This window comes from Anopheles merus, chromosome 3L, assembly GCF_017562075.2.
Source record: "Anopheles merus strain MAF chromosome 3L, AmerM5.1, whole genome shotgun sequence".
NCBI classification, from domain to species: Eukaryota; Metazoa; Arthropoda; class Insecta; order Diptera; family Culicidae; genus Anopheles; species Anopheles merus.
Window position 1 is genome coordinate 32,559,536 of NC_054085.1, and position 21,144 is coordinate 32,580,679.

Here is a 21,144-nt window from a genome sequence, read left to right on the forward strand (position 1 = left end):
CCGGAAAGGAGACTCTTCTCCACTCAGCACCATCCAAATTTGCTAACAATCTCGACGTCTCGCGTTCAAAAAGCATCCACTGATATGCCTTTTCTTGCTTTTGTTTGCCCTTTCTGTGTCGCGTTCTGCCGCCAGTTCCCCGGCAAATCCCGGTACCGGGGATCAAGCAACTTGAAACCGCTGCGCCAAAAGAAAAGGGAAAGCACAGCACAGCGGCCGCGGGAGCGGAAATGTGAACCGGAAATGAACGAACGCTGCAGAGGGAAACCGGACCCCCCCCCCTTCCTTACTTCGAGGATGGAAACGCATAGATCAGCTCTACCAGGGGGAGATCGGGGAGGGAAGTGTGCGGTACGGCAAGCAAAGAACAAATGTTTGCTTTCCGTTTGGGATTGCGATATTGCGAAAAAAAAACCCAGACACACATGAATCGCTTTGTCGGTTGGTGCGCCGTTGGTGGTCAGAGGATGGTTGCTACTTCCGGCGGTGGCGAATGAATGTGTGTGTGTGGGTCTATGTGCGTATGTGATTTGAACACTATCAATAACGTCAGTTATGGTCAGCGGAACGGAAAGCTCGAACAGATGACGCTAATATATTCGATTGACACATTATGGCTGGACGGGAAGCCACCAACGGGAGGATATTCAGTTTCTTAAGAAATTGAAGCTCCGATTAGGGCATCAAGATGTGGGCAATGAAGGAACATTTTACCTCTGATTCAATTTGAAAGGGCATTGGACTGGACCGTTCTGGGAGCAAAACAAGCTTCTTGCGGAACTTTCTATCACCCTCAGTGACACATGCTCAAATATTACTCATTTTTGCACGCTTATGTGCCTCTTTTTTCGCTATTACTTGTCTTCGTATTGCAATCGTATAGCATGAAGTCATTCTTCCTGCCAGACTGTTTCTTGCGCGTACAAACAAGATCGTACTGAAGGATTGTTTTTTTTCTCCCGCGACTCACATCGACGTCAAACATTGCACACGTCCATGTTGCTCACACGCGATTGGACAGCATTGACATCACTTATCTCGGCTGCTTTTGCTGCTGAGTGAGTTGCTCACCAGATGCCGGGCAGCTTGGCAGACATGGCGTGAGGATGGGCGATAGATTGCTAACGCTTTTACGGCCACACATTGAAGGTTTAGAAAGTTTGAGATGTTGAATAGCATATTTTAAATATTTTGAAACACTAATTAAAATGTCATAGTTTACCTTTTTTACAGCAGCAGCAGCAGCAGCAGCAGTATTCTTGCAAACACTCAGCGTTGGATTCAAACAGAAAATTAACACAAAAAATGCACTCTTGTGTGTACAAGGCGGCAACTAAACATCGGCAGCGTGTCAAGCGTCGAAGGAAGTGTCAATCGTTTCAATTCCACAATACACTTGCAAAAAAGAAACCAACCAAGCAAAAACCGATGAAACACAAAGCGACTCAAACGAATGCACTCAGCTGGCCGAAAAAATGCAACTCAAAACTGCACTCAACAGTGGCAAACGAAGTAAAGCACGCACATTCATTACTGCAGACACTGGAAAGTTTAGCGACCGGTTTCATTCAAAAAGAAAAATCACTCGAAACACAAACTTCTAAAATACTAGTTCTCGATCCGATTCCACAAAACTTCGATGCATGTAGCTCACACTTTTAACACTGCAAACAGATAGTTGCTAAGGATACGGCTACGGCTACTGCTAATGATGTTGTTGGTTCAGCATTCGAAAGGACATTGCACCCCAAACCGGACGGCGAAAGGACCACCACACGACCCGGGTGGAGAAAGCGCACTGTACGGGACGACGGTAAACGGGCACTACTACTAGCGGCACTAACCACTGTCCAGGATCCCTTCACGAGGAAAAGTGACGGCCTGCCGCGAACGCAAAAGCGCCATCACCCCGTGTGTATGTGCACACACGCATGAACACACACGCACACATACAGGAACAGACACACACACGGACACACATACACACTGTGGGGCAGCGGAGGCACGACCGAGCTGCCAGTCAGTGCACGAGAGGCTGTACTACCCCGATCCGAACGCTGCCCAAATTCAAACTTCAATAAAACCGGAGGCATCCGATCGGTTGCCCTGAACGCTGAACATACCCCCACCGAGGCCAGGCGCGTTTCGCTCTCGCGCCGGAGGAGAGGGTTTTTCGGTAGTTTTCTCTCACGAAACGCTCGGGCTCGATCTCAACCCCTACCCCCGATCGCCGCACGATAGGGGTTGCGTTTTTGACATAAACGGGGGTTGCGGTACTTCCGGGTTTTTTTGTTTTTTTTTTTTTGTTTTTGTTTGCTGTCGTATCTCTCGCTCCAGGTTGCTCCGATGCCTCTCGCTTGCGCTCAAGAATACATTCCGCTGTACGTAATGCTCTCCTTCTTTTTAACCCCTCTTGTGTGAGCTCTCTCTCTCTCTCGGTTTCGTTCGCGAAGTATAGCGCACTCACGAATTTCTGCTCACTCGCTCTCTCTCTCTATCCATCTCAAAATGGACACACACGCACACGCACTGGTGAATTCTCACTAATTCTCCCCTATTCGAACAATTTTTTGGGGTGCGTTTTTCGTTTCGGGGCAGGGTTTGGCGGCTTCAAACACACGCAATGACGACGCTCCGACGAAAATTTGCGTAGGGGAGCAGCACAGCTTATTATGGGAGAGCAATGAAACACGCACACACACACACACACGTGCGCTCTATACCCCTTCTTCCTCTCTCGTGGTGGTTCATTTTGCGTGCTGCAGTGTTCGCGACGTTCTCGTGCAAATTTCTTCGTTTTTGTTAGCTCTTGCCTCCGGTTTCGTAATCTTCTAACATTTCAAAAAAAAAGGGCAACGACGACGTAGCGGTTCATCTGACGATTCGCGGCTCCCGATGATAGTGTCTGCGGAAAGAAAGCGTACAACAAAAGCAACAAAAAAAAGGCATGAATTCCAAGACAAAAAGATCGTTAGATCGCGCGCGGAAATGAAACAGACAAAACCAGTCCCCGAGTTTCGCTCGCTGTGTCTGTATGTGTGTGTGTGTGTGTATGCAGTAACTTTAAGCCCGGTGCAAGTCTGGAAGAGCTGGCACGACCGTGTTTGGACAGCTCTCGTGCATGCCGGAATGTGTCTCTTGTGTTTACCGTCCCGCGTAACCCACGCTCTGGTGCCGAAACCCGGGAGACCAAGCAAATTTAATTTTCAAATTTCATGCAACGAATACCGCGCGCAAAGCTATGCGACACGTAACGCTCGAAAGCGGGCGCAGGGCACACGCATTCGTGCGGACAGGACTAAACGTGTTCCTAATGCGAGACACGCGCACCAGACACATGGCAACAGACCGGCATCGAGGGAATGGTAATGTGGCGAGCGAGAGCACACACGGGCACAGTTAAATACTAACCTTCTTGTAGGATTAACTGGAAATGGTTAGATTCTGACGAGTTCTATGAGATGTATTCACAGTGATACTGCTAATACTAAACACATACAAGATCCTTTCAAGTATCCTAACATCAAGTAAAAGGACTCAACTGTCTACCAGACATCACTGAAACATCACAAAAGGCATGTCACACCGCACAAGAATCAAGGATTGTTCCAATGTATTCTTCACTACACTTCAGACACACGCACCACAACAGCCCACAACAGGCCAGACCTAGAGCCTACCAAAGTGCAGTGAAATGTCGCGTCACACTGCGCTAGCCGAATCCCCGTGCGAGCGAGCGTGCGACTGTACCGTTTCACCGATGGAATGCGATTGCGAATCGGTTCGTCCGTTTGGCCGTGAGGTAGCAGTTGGGCCCATGGGCTCCAAACGCCTGTGTGCGCTCTGGCCAACACGTGGCGCGACTGCGTGCGCCGACAGTTTGGGCGCACGAACGAAACACACGCGAAAACCGCCCGAAAACTGCACGCAAAAAGGAGCAACCGAGGCAGCCGAGATATGAGCGAGAAAGCGAGCGACCGAATCCAAAAAATGGCCAGGCGAGAAACGCGCTACCGGAAAGCCATAAATCAAGCCGATAAATAAGTCTCTCTCTCTCTCTCTCCCCGTACTCCTTTCCATTCGGTGCGGCTTCTTTGCTTTTTTGCGTAAGAGGTCCGTGCGCTGGCTGGCTGGCTAGGACGACAGTTCAAGCATTTCAAAAACGTGCATTATGTACAGACACGGGTCCGAGGACACGCGGAGGGGACCGTTCGCGGCTGGAAGCAAAAGGAAAACCCCCGTGAGACAAAGTTTTCCTGCCTACGGTTGAGAATACGACCGGTTGCCGAACGATCCTTTCGTGGGAGAGGAGCAAATCCTTTACTCGAGAGCAGGTTTCGTTTTCTCGGGGCTGGCAGGGGAAATTCGTTAAATCTGGGGAAAGTTAAAACCGAGCGAGACCGATTCCCCTTACTAATGGGTAGATCGAAAAGGATATGTGTAAGAATACGGTAAGTGAATTCTAAACATGCTATGATCAGTAAACATCCCTGTTGGTCTAATTGTGTTCCTTATTTGTGAATTAATCCAATTGGATTTGCAATCGGATTTAAAGAGTCATACAATGAATAAATCTATCGCACGTTTTAAACGCAAAACCATAAACCCCGTACCATTGAGCCAATGTTATACAATACAACAATTCTTCACTCGAGCACTGGTAGACAGATTACACAATCATCTGACAGCTGTGTACCGCAAAAAAAGAGCTGTAACTGCTGCAGACAGAAGCTGCCAACCGCTATCTAATGCAACGAAACAGAGCTGAACAACCGATTAGATAACGATAATACAAGACCTTGACCGTAATTCGCAACACTTTTGCAGCGGGCCCACATTTTTGATAACAATACCTTGATGATAAAAGAACGTGGGCACGTGGGAGTTGTAATGTATTTATACTGCTTGAAATTACCTGCTTTATGTGCAAAGTATGATAGAACAGACTGTTTTTTTTCGGTCACTTCTTTTTTGATAGTTTTTTTGTTTTTTGTATAGTTTTTAGTTTATTACTATACGATTTAATCTCAAAATTGTATAATCTAAAACATAGTTCTTCTATAGTTCTCTTTCAGGTTTGTTCAAGGGTTTTACACATTTATTTTATAGTCTAACTTGAATCAAAATCGATTTATCCCGAGAAAAGATAAAATAATGCAAAACCTTAACGAATTCTTGAGAAACGTTAAAAATTCATAAATTTCAAACTAAAATCATGAAATTAGCTATTTTTTATTTTTTTTAATACATTCTCAAAAATTCTTTTTTTTTATTAATGAAAGGACATGTGCAATACTAATCATAACAAAGAAATGTATAAACATCAGGTTATACCACATCAACCTTAATACGACAATACTTATTCACAATCAGTTAAAAAAAGCACATGTAGTTGCAGCTTCTTGTGAAAAACAATTGAATAATAATCTTATTTGATACCAAAAAGAAAACCAAATAAGTATAAACGACTAAAAATAATACGAAAAAATGCAAAACAAAATAAGCAAATATAAATGAATATCTTACAAACTTAATAAGCAAACAGAATTCATAACACCCAAAAATCAAAGGATGAAAAAATAATTTCAATCATATCGAATGGTTTCAATCTTCAAAAAAAAAAAACAACAAAATGAATAGTTTCAAAAATACAAAAAAACAACATTCAACACAAAAATTATGTAAGTAGTAAACATTACAACAAGACTAGAGAAAATGTAAAAAAAAGTTGACAAAATCGAAATAAAAACCATATTAAAATAAAAAAGGCACCTAAAACAAGTGCAAAGCATGAATGATTCGCCTTAAATGTTCATCTGATGAGATACATTTCACTCCAATTTTCCCCTCATTTGAGTGTCCCTTTAGCGAACCCCTCTCTACTACACCAAAACGAATGCAACCTGACCAAGCAAAGGTGCGTTCGTATGCGTTTGGCCGATGAACTATGTTCGGGGATAAGCGCTTCCCGCCCCGAGCATTGTGTCCGAAAGCGGAACCAAAATTTCGCCCGAGGCGCTGCCCAGTTCCAAGCATCTTTTGCCGATATGTTAGCTGTTTTTTTTTTGTTTTGCTGTGTGCTTTGCTGCAAACTCTCCAAACCTCTCTGCGAGCGGAGGGATGACGACGAAACGACGGATGTGGCCAAAAAATAAACTGGAATCGAAAGGATAGAACACGCGAGAGCAATGAAATCATGCCGCTTGCTAACGGGATTTTACGGGGCCAACCCGCCGCCAGCGCCGCCACTGGAATGTGTGTGACATGCTGTCGGGACATATTTGCATCCCGTTCTTGCCGCTTGCCTTGACACATAAACCCGGCGGCTCCGTCTGGGCAGGGGGGGGGGATTGGTGGTGAGAAGATTGGTTCCTTTGGCCGAACAACGCCTTCGAGAAGCTTGGAAGCTTCAGCACGAGATTCGATCCTCAGCAATCTCCTGATCGGTTGTTCTCTCGCCCTTTCCAGCGGTACGGACTCTCTCTCTCTCTCTCTCTCTCTCTCTCTCTCTCTCTCTCTCTCTCACTCTCTCTCTCTCCCTCTCTCGTTCTTTCGCGCTTTTTGCTTTATCAATGAACGATCAGTTTGAAAGTTTCGTGCGGAATTTCAAGAATTCGTTCAACTTTCTTTCATCTCGGCCAGTCAGTCAGTCCTTTCCATTTTGCCACTCCGCGAATGCGGAACAAGCTTTGTGCTAGAAAGATTCGGCCAGTTCGGCAGGTAGAGCAGCGGCCGGCTCGTGTGAACTGAATTTCCATTTCGAACTAATTTTTGAACTAGGAAAAAATGGAAGATCATGCCTTTTGTATTGTAAACAACATTCCACTCAAATGATTTAATCTTATTTTACGGTTTTGTGTGTTTGGTTTTGTTTTGGGAATACAATGATTAACCCACAAAACTTCTGCTTTTAATTAAATTATTAAATTCTATGTGTATCGACCCTGTTGCGTACGACCTCATTATGAAGTAAAAGCATTTATGCGGATGTAGCGAAGTAAAACACTTCAAGTTAAAACATCTCAAGTTAAAACAAAGTTCAAGCAAAACACGCCTCAAGCAATAGCGCGCGCTTCAGAAACGCAACAAACATAAACAGGTAGTCAACCGTTCTCACGGTTCAAAAGAGGAAGTAACTTACGCAATTCATAAACCTTAGGTACATGTCGCATTAAGTATAAATAAACTTGTTATCAAAATAGTCATAATTACAGTTAGCTGACCTATATGTGGTCAGCAACTAAATAGCATATAAGAGATGAAAACCTAAATAAAGTAAGCGCATTCGAACACAAACCTCAGAATCGCTCGTTTCTTAATAGTCGGAGGCACTCTCCGGTCGACGAAGGAAAAATATACCCGACTCGGTGTAAAGCACCGGCGTTGGGCGCTGCGACGGAGCAACACATCCGCCAGCAGCATTAATGGTGGCTCCAGAGAGGAACTAACGACCTCCTCGTAGTGAATAACACGTGATTCAGTCCAACATAAGCGCCGAAGCACCGTGAGTGAAATAGAACGGCAACAAGGTGCGTAAACCAGCACGACCGCCAAAACACCGCGAGTTAAAGTGAGTAAAATAGTAAGGATCACAACCGTGAGTGAAATAGATAGGCAACAAGGTGCGTAAACCAGCACGATCGCCAAAACACCGCGAGTTAAAGTGAGTGAAATAGTAAGGATCACAACCGTGAGTGAAATAGATCGGCTACAAGGTGCGTAGACCAGCACGACCGCCGAAACACCGCGAATGAAAGTGCACAAAGCATTAAAATCAACACCAGGAGTGGAAAAGAACGGCAAATAAGTGCGTAACTAAGCACGACCGCCGAAACACCATAAGAATAAGGTGACATCATAAACAAAACCCGAGAACCGTTAGCGAACCCAAGAGCACGGAGGGTACCGACAACGATATAAACAAACTAACGGCAAAACGTCAAAAAGCCAAATCAGCAAAAGGCTACGCCAACGTAGTGACCATTCGGTGGTTACACAGCAAGGTCGGCGACAACGAAATAAAAACAACGAGTAACAACAATCAGCTAAGTTTCAATGGAAATAGCTGATTAAAAACATCGAATTAAACAACAACGAGTAGGCTTACTCGGTTTGGAACGGACAGCAAGCAGTGACTCATCGTCAGGTCCGACAAACAAAACGAACAGCGAGCGACTAGCGGCAAGTCCACCGGCGTCTCAAAGCAGCAAGCAGCAAGCAGCGACTCATCGCCAGGGCCGGCAAACAAGACAAACAGCGTGCGGATAACGGTCAGTGCACCAGCGACTTCAGGCAGCAGACAGCGATCGCAGACGTTCCAAGTAGCAGAGCGGGGCCGGCAATAACGTGACTGAAGAAAGCATCCAACCTACTAGAGACGACTATACAGCAGTAGTCGGACCAGAGAAGAACCCACCAGATCGACTAGCATCATCAGCAAGCGGACATCCGTGATACGGCAAACACAAGCATCTCAAACGCTGAGTGAGTAACAATGGAATTCATTACTAATCCAAACGGTCATTGTAAACTTTGTACTAACAAAGATGAGTGGGGGAAACAGGTCAGTTGCACGGAATGCGACAGGTGGTTTCACCTGAGTTGTTTGGGGGTAAAGAGTACCCCAAAGAATTTCGTATGTTCAAAATGTAAGAAATCTGAAGAAGAAAGGAAGGAGATAAAGAAGGCTCTAGAAGAATCACAAAGACTTTGCGAATTATTAAAGGAAAAAGAGAGAAAGAATTAGAACAAAGTAGTAACAATAAAAAGGATTTGGAGCGGTTACAAGAGGAATTAAACGAAGCCGCTAACGATAGGAAAGAAATGCGTGAAGCATTAATTCAAACAGAGAAATTATTGCAGGAAAAGATATATAATGAAAAACGAAACAAAGAATCACAGAAGCAGCAAGAAGAAGAAATAGAAAGATTGCAGAAGACTCTTGAAGATCAAATCATAATAGAACCAAAAAAGCAGGAAACAAAACAATTGCTAAGCGATAATGCTCCGAAACCCGAAACAAGCGAGGAAAATATTTCGCTTACCGAAAATATTAACAGACTTGTAAGCGCACTAACTGCTAGTTCTTCTGCTGGCAAAAGTACGCTTATGGAACTTCCTGAATTTGATGGTAGTTATAAACTATGGCCTCGATTTAAAACGGCCTTTGATGAAACAACTAAGAAAGGAAATTTTTCAAAGCTGGAGAATCTGAATAGACTACAGCGATACTTAAAAGGGAATGCATTAAAATCAGTCAGTGGTCTCATGTTAAGTCCTGATAATCTCGAGAAAATTATCGACCGATTAGAAAAACTTTATGGTAACCCCGAAAGCGTCTACAAGTCTTTGCTTAACGATCTCACAGCTTGCAGACACATATCAATAGAAAATCCAACATCAATAATAGAGTTTTCTAACGCGTTGAATAATATGGTAGATAATATGAATCTACTGGGGAGAACACAATATTTAAATGATCAGAGGCTCCTAAGCGACCTCATAGCACGGCTATCAACAGATCTTAGAAATAAATGGATTGCAAAAACATTAAATGATCAAGAGATTCACACATTAAGTGATCTTGCATTATGGATAAAACCAACCGAAGACCTAGCGGCAGTGTTGGTAGCAAATGAAAATGGTCAGAAATTTCGAGGGCACCGATTAAATGCTCACTTACAGCCCAAGATGTATTCTAAAGACAATCATTGTCTGGTATGTGGAAGGGCTCATGAAACAACTCAATGCCAAGAGCTCATAGATAAGCCAGTATGGCAGAGATGGAAACTGTTAACCCAAAGGGGCATTTGTACTAATTGCTGCAAATACAAAAACCATAAGGCAGTTAGCTGCCGCCTTCCTGCTCAATGCAGAGTGGAACGTTGCTCACAAAAACACCATACGTTGCTCCATAGGAAAGAGGAACAATCCCCCTCATACATTCCTCCACAAAGATTAAACTTCCACAAAGAGGACAGAAAGCTTTACTATCAAATCATACCGATCACATTGTATCACGAATGTGCGGAAATAAAAACATTTGCCTTGTTGGATCCAGCGTCAGCCACAAGTCTTATTGTTGATGATGTAAGAAAACAGCTGCAACTAACAGGGCCCAATATGCCTCTTAAATTATCGTGGACGAATGGAAACATACAAGACGAACCACATAGTCAAATTGTTTCTTTGAGGGTACGTGGGCCAAATAATAAAATGCTCAACATCAAGAATCTACGCTCGGTGAAGGAACTCGACCTCCCCAGACAAACGGTAGATGCTAAGAAATTAAGCAAGATGTACAAACACTTCAAAAATATCGATTTAGAAAGTTACTATGATGCCATTCCCACAGTTTTATTAGGTCTCCCACATGCTTATTATACTCAAAGCATTGGATATCGCTCCGGAAAACCTAACCAGCCGGTAGCTCAAGAGACTCGTCTGGGATGGACAATATTCGGAGGAGGAAAACATTATTGGCAAAATGATATAAACAAGTGTAGTCCTCTATTTACAATCAAAGATCAAAAAGAAGAAGATGAAAAATTAATGTCGTCACTCATGCAGAAATTTTTCTCAACTGAAGAGTTTGGAGTTAAATCGAACGAAGCGCCAATGCCAAAATTAGAACAGCAGGCACTGGAAATTATGAAGGATACCTTGGCATATAAGGAAAACCGATACGAGATAGGATTACTTTGGAAGGAACACAAACCTCAGAATCGCTCGTTTCTTAATAGTCGGAGGCACTCTCCGGTCGACGAAGGAAAAATATACCCGACTCGGTGTAAAGCACCGGCGTTGGGCGCTGCGACGGAGCAACACATCCGCCAGCAGCATTAATGGTGGCTCCAGAGAGGAGTGGCACGACCCTGCGAAACCGCTAGAAGTAGGAGATATAGTAACCTTCCCTGACGAAAACAAAACTGGGAAGTGGTTGAAAGGGAGAGTAACAAAGATATACCCCGGGAAAGACGGACAGGTGAGATCAGTTTCATTACAGGTAGGTTCCACAGAACTCCGAAAACCTGTTGTGAAACTAGCTGTCTTAGACGTTAGAAGAGGCGAAAATCTCGAAAACACAAATTCATTGCAAGATAAAGAGTCTAGACACAAGGATAAAGAATCATCAAAAAATAAGGATAGTAAACCTACCGAACGGCGAAGAATAACACGATCGTCAAGATGAATAGGTGGACAACAGTAGTAATGATGTTCGTCAGTTCCGCATTTGGTCTAACAATAACACCGATTACGGAACCTGGACTTTTCTTTGATCACTTAGGGACGCTCCTTATTGAAAGAGGAGCTTGGGAAACTACGTTCCATACAAAAATATTCCCAAAAAACGACACCAACATATTAACACAGATAAAGTACGATTTAAACGAAGCGTTGAATCCAATCAACGAGACTGATACTAAGGTTCAGAAGCTTAGGGAAAGCCTTATCGACGAATGCAATTATGCTATCAATCTCGTCAAAGAGGCAACAAAATTCAGAGTTAAACGCAGTGGCGGAGTATTCGGAGTCTTGAAGGATTTTATTTTCGGAGGAAATGAGATAGATGAGCAACTCTCGCTGCTCAAATCAACAGAAGATTTAAAAATATCCAAGATTTCAGATAAGTTAGATGATGCGAATAATAATCATAAAAAGATAATGGAGCAAATAAGTGCTAAGGTAGCAATGATAGACGAAGGAGCAGCCAAGCTCCGGAAAGACTGGAACGAAAGTAAACGAAACATTTTTAACAAACACATTCAAGAAACAATTATGCTAGGGAATACACTAGTTCAACAAATAATAAATAAGTATCAAACTTTAAGGGTAGATCCCTTGAGTCATTTCAACGAGCTAGAAACCATTTTGGACATCAGATTAAGGTCAAACAATGACGTAACGATTGAGGCTCCTATATTAAGGAAGAAGGAATTAATAGCAGGAGAAGTAATACTTCATATAGAACATATAGTCATAAGCAAGGATAAATTTGAGATTTTTGATATAATTCCGATTCCAGACTGCGCTGCGACGGAGCAACACATCCGCCAGCAGCATTAGACCCGTTTCAGCTTCTTCGTTCAAACCACTCTAATTTCGCCATTACTTTGTTATCGCAAACACATTATGGGGCCCTGTCGTGCGGCCCCAGCCGTAGACATACCATCTGCCTGCCCGCTGCTGCGCGACGCCAGTCACGAGCAAAACGCAAAACGCGAATGATAAATGATAATTAATGTGCGCAATAGTTTATGTTTTCTTCTGCCATATCCATTTTAAATGTACCGGTGGAGGGGAGGAGGAGTTCATGCCCTCTTTGACCCCTTTAGTTTTTATTCTTCTACTCATTACATTGCACGTTTGCTTTTCTTTTTTTGAGTGTGTGTTTTTTTAGCTCCACAACGTCTAAATGATTGGCGTGAGCAAACTTGATAAACACGACAAATGGGTCATATTGTGGTGCAGGCCAGCCAAAGATATTAAATTCCACAGAATTTTGGTCCTCCCGTTTCCCGTGCCACCTTGATCGATCCCCGATTCCACCTGATCCGTGACGTGTGGCGCTGTCACACACAGACACAAAAAGAGCTGTTTCAAATTTCAGTTTTATTTCGATATTGGATTGCACTGTAAACGTAAAAACAAGTAATTAGCACCGCTGCTGCAGCACCTTTACCACCATTTGCACAATCTGATCGACAACTCATTTCTGTTCTTCCTTTTTTTTTTTTTGAAGCCCCAAGTGGCAAAAACGTCGAATCATTCCACCCTTAATTGAGCAAATTTAAGACATCGAATAAATTTCAAAAACGTAACCGCAGCAAGACATTACACACCCTGCAGTGCCGAATTGCAGCAATTGCATTCCAAATTTACTGCATATTACTTTTCAAGCTGCATTTTGAGTGGCGTTTCGGGAGCGTTTTTTTTAACTTTTTTTCTCGAAGCAAGACGACTTGCTTTTCTATACTTCAAACGAGTTAATAAACTCCGAACCTTCATTTTAATGAGCCCTTACACAGCTCTACCCCCATTTTCTGATGCATCCGAGTAAGTAAGAATGGGGTTTTCGGAATGTTTTGTTACCATTTCTTTTTTTTTGTTTTTGTTTGTCCTTACTAGAGTTAGCAACGTGAAGGAAAAGAAAAAAAACCATTGCACTAACATCGCGTGCATCGCCCGCAACGGGAGTAGCAGTTGCGCATCAAAAACACAAACACACAAACAGCGTTCGTTTTGTTGCTCCACCAATCAAAAACCCTTCGAAAGAAGCGAGAATGGGCAAGAAATCATAACGTCCGTTTAGGGATGTCGTAGTACCGCGGAGCAGCAAGGAGCTTCGGCATAAAGCACCATCGCACACAAATTAATGAACCATGAAACGTCAAACACGGTTAAGGGCTATCCCACTCACACCACCACCACCACCACCGCATCGGTGCATCGGTGAACACTTCCGTTTGGGGGCAATAAATGGAGCAAAGCAACTCAGAGAATAAGAAATCCATTCCCTGTTTGGCAGCGTGAAGATACCGCTACTTGCCTTTTGCCACTGCACCGGGCTGTTAAACGATACTTTTATTCTATTTTCCATTCTCAAAAAGCTATATTTGCATCCGTCCTTTTTTGTGTTGCCCTCACTTTTCCTTGCCACTACCAAACGGCGTTGTACGGGCAGGGAAAACGAACGGAGCGCACGCCGTGAATAGAATCAACGGCCTCGGGTGCAGCAGTGCGACCGCAACTTTGTGTGTTAAAGTTAGACTTTTATGAATGATTTATGCTGCGGTATGCGATAAAGTTTATTTTTTCCTTCCCATTTGCCACCATTTCCCTCATTCGCTTCCTCTCTTGCCTATTTTGAAATTATCTCTTTTGCTCCTCGCTGAAAAGCGACCGTGGGGGGAAATGGGAAATGGCACTACTAGCAGGATTGAGGCGTGACAGAAAAAAAGCTTCACAGCATAATGTAGCAGCAGTGTCAGCAGTGTCAGCCCGCTTCCCTCCATTGGGTGATACGACAGTTTGTGACCACTTCCCCCCTGTGACAACATCAGTGAGCGAGAACATCTTCTCTTCCCTCTGACCGACGCACCGATCGCGTTTATCTCCCGGTCCCGGTGTGCAGCCAGCCCAAACTTGTTGACAGCAAAACTGACAGCTTGCATCGGTACGGTGTGCTGCGAGAGCTGGCGAACCGGCGATAAGAAGAGGTGGGAATGCTGCACGGTGTCAGCCGCCTGGCAAATCGAATGCAGATAATTAGCCGCAGCCTGGGGATTGGCGAACCTAAGGCGAACCGGATGGGAACGCTAACGAGTGCATTAGTGCGTAGTGCTAAAGGTGAGCGGCGGGGTCGTGCCGGGGCGAGAGAATAATTTGGTTAACAATTAGTGCACAGGAGTCGGCACGCCGTTGATGAGGTTTGATGAACCTTTTTTTGGGGTGTTTGCTGTGATGAAGTTTTGGCTTTCGCTGTAGTATGTAGTATGTGTGTCTCCTACAAATAAACAAAAAATGATGGGTACATGTAGGTTTGTGGCATTTACTAACATGCTTTTTTAATTTAAATATATATATATATATATATATATATATATATATATATATATATATTAGAATGTTAGTTATACTAATTTAGGTTGCGTATTTTTAAGCAAACAATTCTACAATATTGCAATATTGCACTTGGTTTAGAGCAGCGGTTTTAAACCGCTGCGGGATTCCCCCCTAGTGGGAAAACATTACTTTTTTGGGGGAGGATTTTCAGTACAATTTTTGGTAAATATCATGGAGTGCCAAGCTTTACCCCTGTTCATGAGCTTGTGAGTGGGAAATGAAATCCTACATGCACCCTACATGGGGAGAAAAGCTGCAAAAAGGTTGAAAAACACTGGTTTGGAGCTACGCGATCCAGTCCTGAACGGAGTTATTAAGGTTACCCAGTAGACAATATCTGTAATCAGTGTCAGGACCCGGAAATGTGGCCAGTATCAGGTAAGTTTCGAGAGAAACCTTTGTATATGAATTGAGCCAAGGTAACGGAAACGAGACTAATCTATTTTTTCCTTAAAACAGCAAGAGGAATAAAATAGGGACTAAAATCCGACAAGGAACTATATAATATTCTTCTTATTTTGGTGCGAAAACCGTAGTCGGTAAAGACCTGCCTGTACCACTAATGGACTGGGCTATCAGTGTCTTCTTGATTACTTATCCTACGTACGCCAGTCCTACGTATGGAGGGGACACGATCCATACGGGGATTGAAGCCATGACGGGCACGTTATTAAGCCGTGTGAATTGTTCTCAGAACCTCGGGACCTCTAGGCTAGAATATATAATAATACTATGAAAAAGCAAGGTATGAACGATCACAGGAATATATTGTGAAATACACCACACCACCAAATGGTGATAATTAATAAATTATCACCAATTAAAGGATATCACAGAACATATTCTCGAGCCTAAAACGCCCTGAAAAAGACTACTCCCTTCCCTTGTTCTGATGTTGTCTGTAGAGATGTTCAAGTGTCGAAGCTTGCTATAAAGGTACTCTGAACAAGTCATATGTCTGATTTATTGTCAAAACCTTTAATGTGTAACACTATTGGACATAACAACCTCATCACTTGACACTTTCGTTAAGACATCCAACGAAACCCTCGTATAACACACGAATAAGCTGCGGATGTTCTATTCATATCGAAAGATCCAACTCTAAACACAGATATCATTACAATTGAAATACCCGTACGTCGGTGTCGTTTAAACAATGTTTAAACATATTGGACCTCAAATTTAACCGTAATTGCGAGAAAAAAACAACATTATCCTTAACAAAGCCACTATATTCACAAAATCCAACCAAGCACATACAACAAATCCAGCAGTTCATTGTAACATTCATTGTTAAAAATGGGTGAAAAAATATGTGTTTCATATGATCACAATAGATTGATTGTACATGAAATAATTTAGTCACCTTTAATTAAGACTAAATTGATATTGCCTTTCATAAAGCAAACTCCGAGCGGATAATGAACTGCGAAAACTTCCCCGTGCACCGCCTGCCTAGCACATATTTCGTTCCCCAAAAACACTCCACAGGTTGCACAATTGCATCACTCCAGACACTTTCTATCAAATTACACTTCAGCGGAAAACTTTTCCCAGGTAATGGCTGGAACTTGGCGAATCCCACCAGCACCACCACCAGCAGCAGCACAGTTAATTACAAGCACAGAATCGGGCAAGTTTTGCGCTCTGCTTCAGGTTTTACTGGGTCACTGCACGATTACAGCCCGGTACCGTAGCCACCTGTTGGTAGTCCCGATTACATTTCCACCCACGTGGCTACTGGGTCGAGCCACTGTGCGGCAGATTAGATCAACAAAGTTAGCCCAAAAGTTTGACCAAACTACCAAGGCACATCACACGCCCGGCCCGGCTAACCCGGGAGCAAACAACACCGGCAGCAGGATTGGAGCGAGCGAAAACGGGGAGAACGGGGAAACGGGAACTTCTGTCGACGTCAATAAACGATTAAATTACAACCCTCTCAAAGGCACGTCTCGTTACCTGTACCGCTTCAGTAGCTTCAGCAAACTGTGGCGTTTTGCACCTTTCGCAATCGCGAGCTGACCGGATCGAAATTACTCGTTTCACGCGTTGCCCTGAGATTGGCAACAGTGATCGGGGACGGCGGCACGCAAGTCGGAAATCGGCAAACATCGTCATCACCATCACCATCATCATCATCATCATCATGTTGCTCTGAGTATTTTCAAGGGTATTATTTTCTCTTTAGCGAATAATAGACCGGACAGTGCCGAACAGTTTCCCACACTCAAAATTAGGAGTGAGAAAAAATACAACGCAATTCCCATAAGGATACAATAAGATATTCCTCACAGTTTTGGGCATTAATTCGACCTAAATCAGTTTGAAAAATATCTATAATTATAGGATTGTTTGCAAGAAAATAGCACAGCCGGCTAACAAAGATGCAAAACACATCCAAAGCTATGTCATTTGCTAAAATCAATGAGCTCTTTCCTTGCCTGTTTAAAAACGCTACGACAGCAACCAAAAAAAAAAACGACACAAAGATGTCCATCAGAGATTTGCTGGGCGGCAAGATTTCTACTTACACTCTTTTACCCCATCCTTGCCGCACTGCCAACCAAACCTTAATCATGCCCTCTATATATCAATACGATCGCGAAATTTGCAACCCAAAACCCAAGCCCACCACCACCACCACCGCCCTCTGTCCCTCTTAACGATCGTGTACCCGCAATCCGATCTAGCCGGCAACGATCCCAATGAGACAACGATCGCAGGTTTCGCGAAATCGCAAGTTCCCCCGAAACAACATCAAACAACCTTTTACGAGAGCAACGGCCCACCGAAACAGCGACACGGGGCAGAAAAATGAACGATTTGCGAAATCGTTTCCATTTCGGCGCCTCTCCCCACCGAATTGAGGCCATCTGGTTTTTCGGCATTTCGGCGAGCAAAGGGGGAAGCGAAACTGCCGTTTGTCGTCGTCTGCCGGTGTGCCGGTGGGATCTCGTTCGTTCGCTTCCTACTGACATATTTGCCCGGCCCCGTGCGTCCCGGGGCCGTTGCGCCGTTGCGGTCCTAAATCACCGTTTTTACTCCTCTCCCCTCCGGTGCCAGCGGGGATAGAGCCGTAGGTCTCGTTCCGCTACGCGATTGGAGCTACCGCTCGGGGAGGTTTTGTTTTGCGTCCGCAAGCGCGCTTAGCAGATTTATTTGCGCTCGCAGCCCACCTTGCGATTTATCCGCGGTAGGGTACGGCAAGCTTTGCGACACAAATCATAAGACGGATCTGAAGCGTGGAAAGCGTTATTTACGTTAAGGCAAATCATTAGAGGAGAGGAGGACTTTATGGTACAGGTAGAGTAGTGCAGCAAAATGCAGGTTGAAAAAAGGAAAATTATTTTAATTTTTTATAAAGGATTTTTTTCATAAGGAGTTTTGGTGACTGCTGCTTGCAGAAGCATAAACCTAAATAACAAGCTCAAGACTACCCATTAATTTGAAAAATACTGAAATTTTTTTGCTTGAAAAATAGTTCGCATCTTTTCTGGTTTTTTGTTCTGTGAATTTTCTATATTTTTGTTTCCAAAAACAAGGTAATATTAAATTTTCTTTTTAAGGATCTGTAACGTTAACGTATAATCTGAAGAAAAAAATTAAACCTACAAGCACTACCACCATCGCAAACCACGTCTATTAACGCCACGGACCACAAGAGCTCCGCAGATCACATGTTGGAGAACACTGCTGTAACTGATCGGTATGGATTATATCTATGCTTCAGAATCGAAGAATTCCAGAATTAGTAAGATCAGTTCTAGAAACGGTTAGTGTTTTCAATGAATTCCATGACTGACTTGGCCCTGGAATTGCGTTGTCTATTAACTAAACCATGGAGTTGTTATAGTGTTTAAGACCATAAAAGTTGTTTCGGCTAAGACTGACAAAAGGACCACAATACAGCTAAAGAAACCCTTAACCGGAGAAAGTTTACTGTTTGGTAGCTGGACAAAGATATTACGGCGATAGAATGAGAAAAAAGCTAAATCGTTGTGATCCCATCATCGGAACGCTGGAGTGGAAAATATGACAAACTCTGCCCCGCTACATATTTACACAAACTGACCCATATCTTTAACATCTAATCATCTTCCACTTCACATGTAAAGCGATTACACAATTCTGTAGATTATTATGAGGGAAAGAGTGGAATAGAATTTTCATGAGCATGCATTTTTCACCAGCCTGTTCTAACCGATCAATAATGCTATTCCGTAGCAAAACGGTTCATATCATTACGGTTTGATACAAAAAAGACGAGGTAAATGGATCTTCAAAGTATACAAAAATCAAAATAAAATTACAAAATAAGGTTACAAGTTAATATACATAAATTACGAAACAATTAATAAACAATAAATACTATCGAAGCAATAAAATATTCAGATTATCCTCCTCTGACAAGTAAAAATGTTTGGTTCACTGATCAGTTCCAAAAAAAAAAACATCCGCCGGACACTTTTCGTACTACCACCGTATAAACATATGCAGCCAACCCGCCCGGCTAGCAATGTCAACTAAAGACAATCAAAACATGAAATTCAATCAATCGTAGCCAACGGACGCGTGAACGCGACCTGCACCAGTAGCAACACGGACCCTACGGCAGGCGACTGGAAGAAGGTGAATCCTGACCTCATGCCATCCCGTGAAGGAGTGAAACTAGCGGCCGCCCCAGGCCCCCTCTATTCTACCCGGTAAGTGAATTCCGCTGTGAGTAGCGCTCTTGTTTTGCATTTCCAATCGGATTGGAGATGCGGACAGAAGAATAAGAAGCAAAAGAAACCGCCCGGCTGGCATGGCTGGATGGATAAAGCCACACATCAGAATGAGGATTTCACCTTTGTCGCTGTGTTTTGTTACTATTTTTGTACCGATTTTCCTCTCGCCGATTGTCAGCGTACCAAGGGCAACGGTGATTCGATTGAACTTCAGCCAGTGCGTGATAGGCCTTGTGCGGCCCGGCCAGGGGTCACTTATTCAAAAGGGGAGGAAAAGTGTGAAAAGAAACTGGTAGAACTATGTAATGAGATTTTGCATTGAATTTTATAATAAACAAATTAATAAATAAATAAATAAAACCGCATATTGTTTGCGGTTTGCGGAAGACATAGAGTTCCAATGATGTTGTCACTATTGGAACCAAAATCCCATCAGTGTCCTTGCAACAAAAAAAAAACAAAAAGAAAAGAATGAAACAAGAAAAATACGTTAGAAATTGAAAATGTTTCGCCAAACTTCAAGACAGCTAGTGAAAAATTAATTTACTAGCAAAAGCTAACAAGCCAAAGCAAAAAAAAAACAGAAACAACAGCCAAAAAATAGTACCAAAAAAAAAATGCATCAAAAAAACGCAGAAAGCTAACACACGTCACACAGTAAAACATTACCGGGCAGATGGCAGAGTAAAGAAACCATATCCACAAACTTTGCGAAACCGGGCAGGAGCAAGAAAACAGCTAAGAACCAAGAAACAAGTACCAAAAAATCCCAGAACCCCAGAAAACCACGCGCTCAACCTCAGTTTCTGGTTCGCCAGCTCTGGCCGACACCAGTGCTCCAGTCACGACCCGTGATGCCAGCAAGGGCCACGTCCCCCGGGGCAATGCTGAACGGACTGCTGCTGCCACCGGTGGAAGATGGAATGGAACGCAATGGCCGGGCAGTTGGCGCTCGTTCAAACGCAATGAATGTAGCCAAGGAGTCTCTTCCTGGGAGGATAAGATTTACATCGTACCAAGAAAGCACTGTGGGATGTTGATGGAAAAGGTGCTTGCTTGGGTGGTCAAAATAGTTCACGTAGACAAGAATGTCTTTTTGATGTTCTTTTTGGAGGATCAGGTCCATGAGGGACAAGTTTAGGCTAGCTGTTAACAGCTGAGCTTTCTGAGAGCCCTTTATAAAGGAACTAATCAGGACGATTGTTCAAAGTTATAGTCCAACACATTTCGTTGACCAAAAACCAAACAACCGACACCTACTATGCCTTTTCCACTCAGATAAACTCCTGCTGCAAGTGATCCGCCATCGAGCTGCGGTGCGAGCAAGGTCTCACTTTAAGTCTTAATTCTTTTCTAACTCGATTTGGATCTTGCCCATCGCCCTATAGCAAGAATGGGCTCCACAAACATACACACGAATTTCCCAATACTTCTTGGGAACTCGCTGCAACTCTCGTCCACCATCGCGCACGTGTCCCCGAGAACAAAACAGCCGATGGGGAGAAGCGTGATGGTCGGGAAAGCTGCTGCTGCTGCTGCTGCTGCAAAAAGCACCCATAAATCATGCTCCTTTTGGCCACGTCCGGAGCCACTCTCTACTTCGGTTTCGGGCGCTCCGGTTTGTTTTGTAGGTTTTGCGCCTTTCGCCTCATGAACGTTTAATGGCTTTCTGCTTCGCTTGATGGTGGTGGTGATGGTGGTTCGCGCGTTCGAAGTTTTCTGTCTGTCGACCCACCTACCTGGCCCCCAAACCTGCACTGTCCCTCGCCTGCTTGAAAGGGGAAGA

At 43.6% G+C, this 21,144-nt stretch overlaps 1 long non-coding RNA gene across 2 annotated transcripts in view; it reads right to left on the bottom strand.

Annotated features, from left to right (window-relative positions):
* Positions 1-4,943, bottom strand: part of LOC121599029 — a 77,632-nt gene extending 72,689 nt beyond the window's left edge. The window contains exons 1-2 of one of the 2 annotated variants that reach the window (XR_006005630.1): positions 3,412-4,943; positions 1,223-2,905 (exon numbers count right to left, since the gene is read on the bottom strand). This is a non-coding gene — a long non-coding RNA (uncharacterized LOC121599029). Of the gene's footprint in view, positions 1-1,222 lie in introns of both variants that reach the window. The other variant, XR_006005629.1, reaches the window with a different exon arrangement.
* Between the last annotated feature and the right edge of the window lie 16,201 nt (positions 4,944-21,144).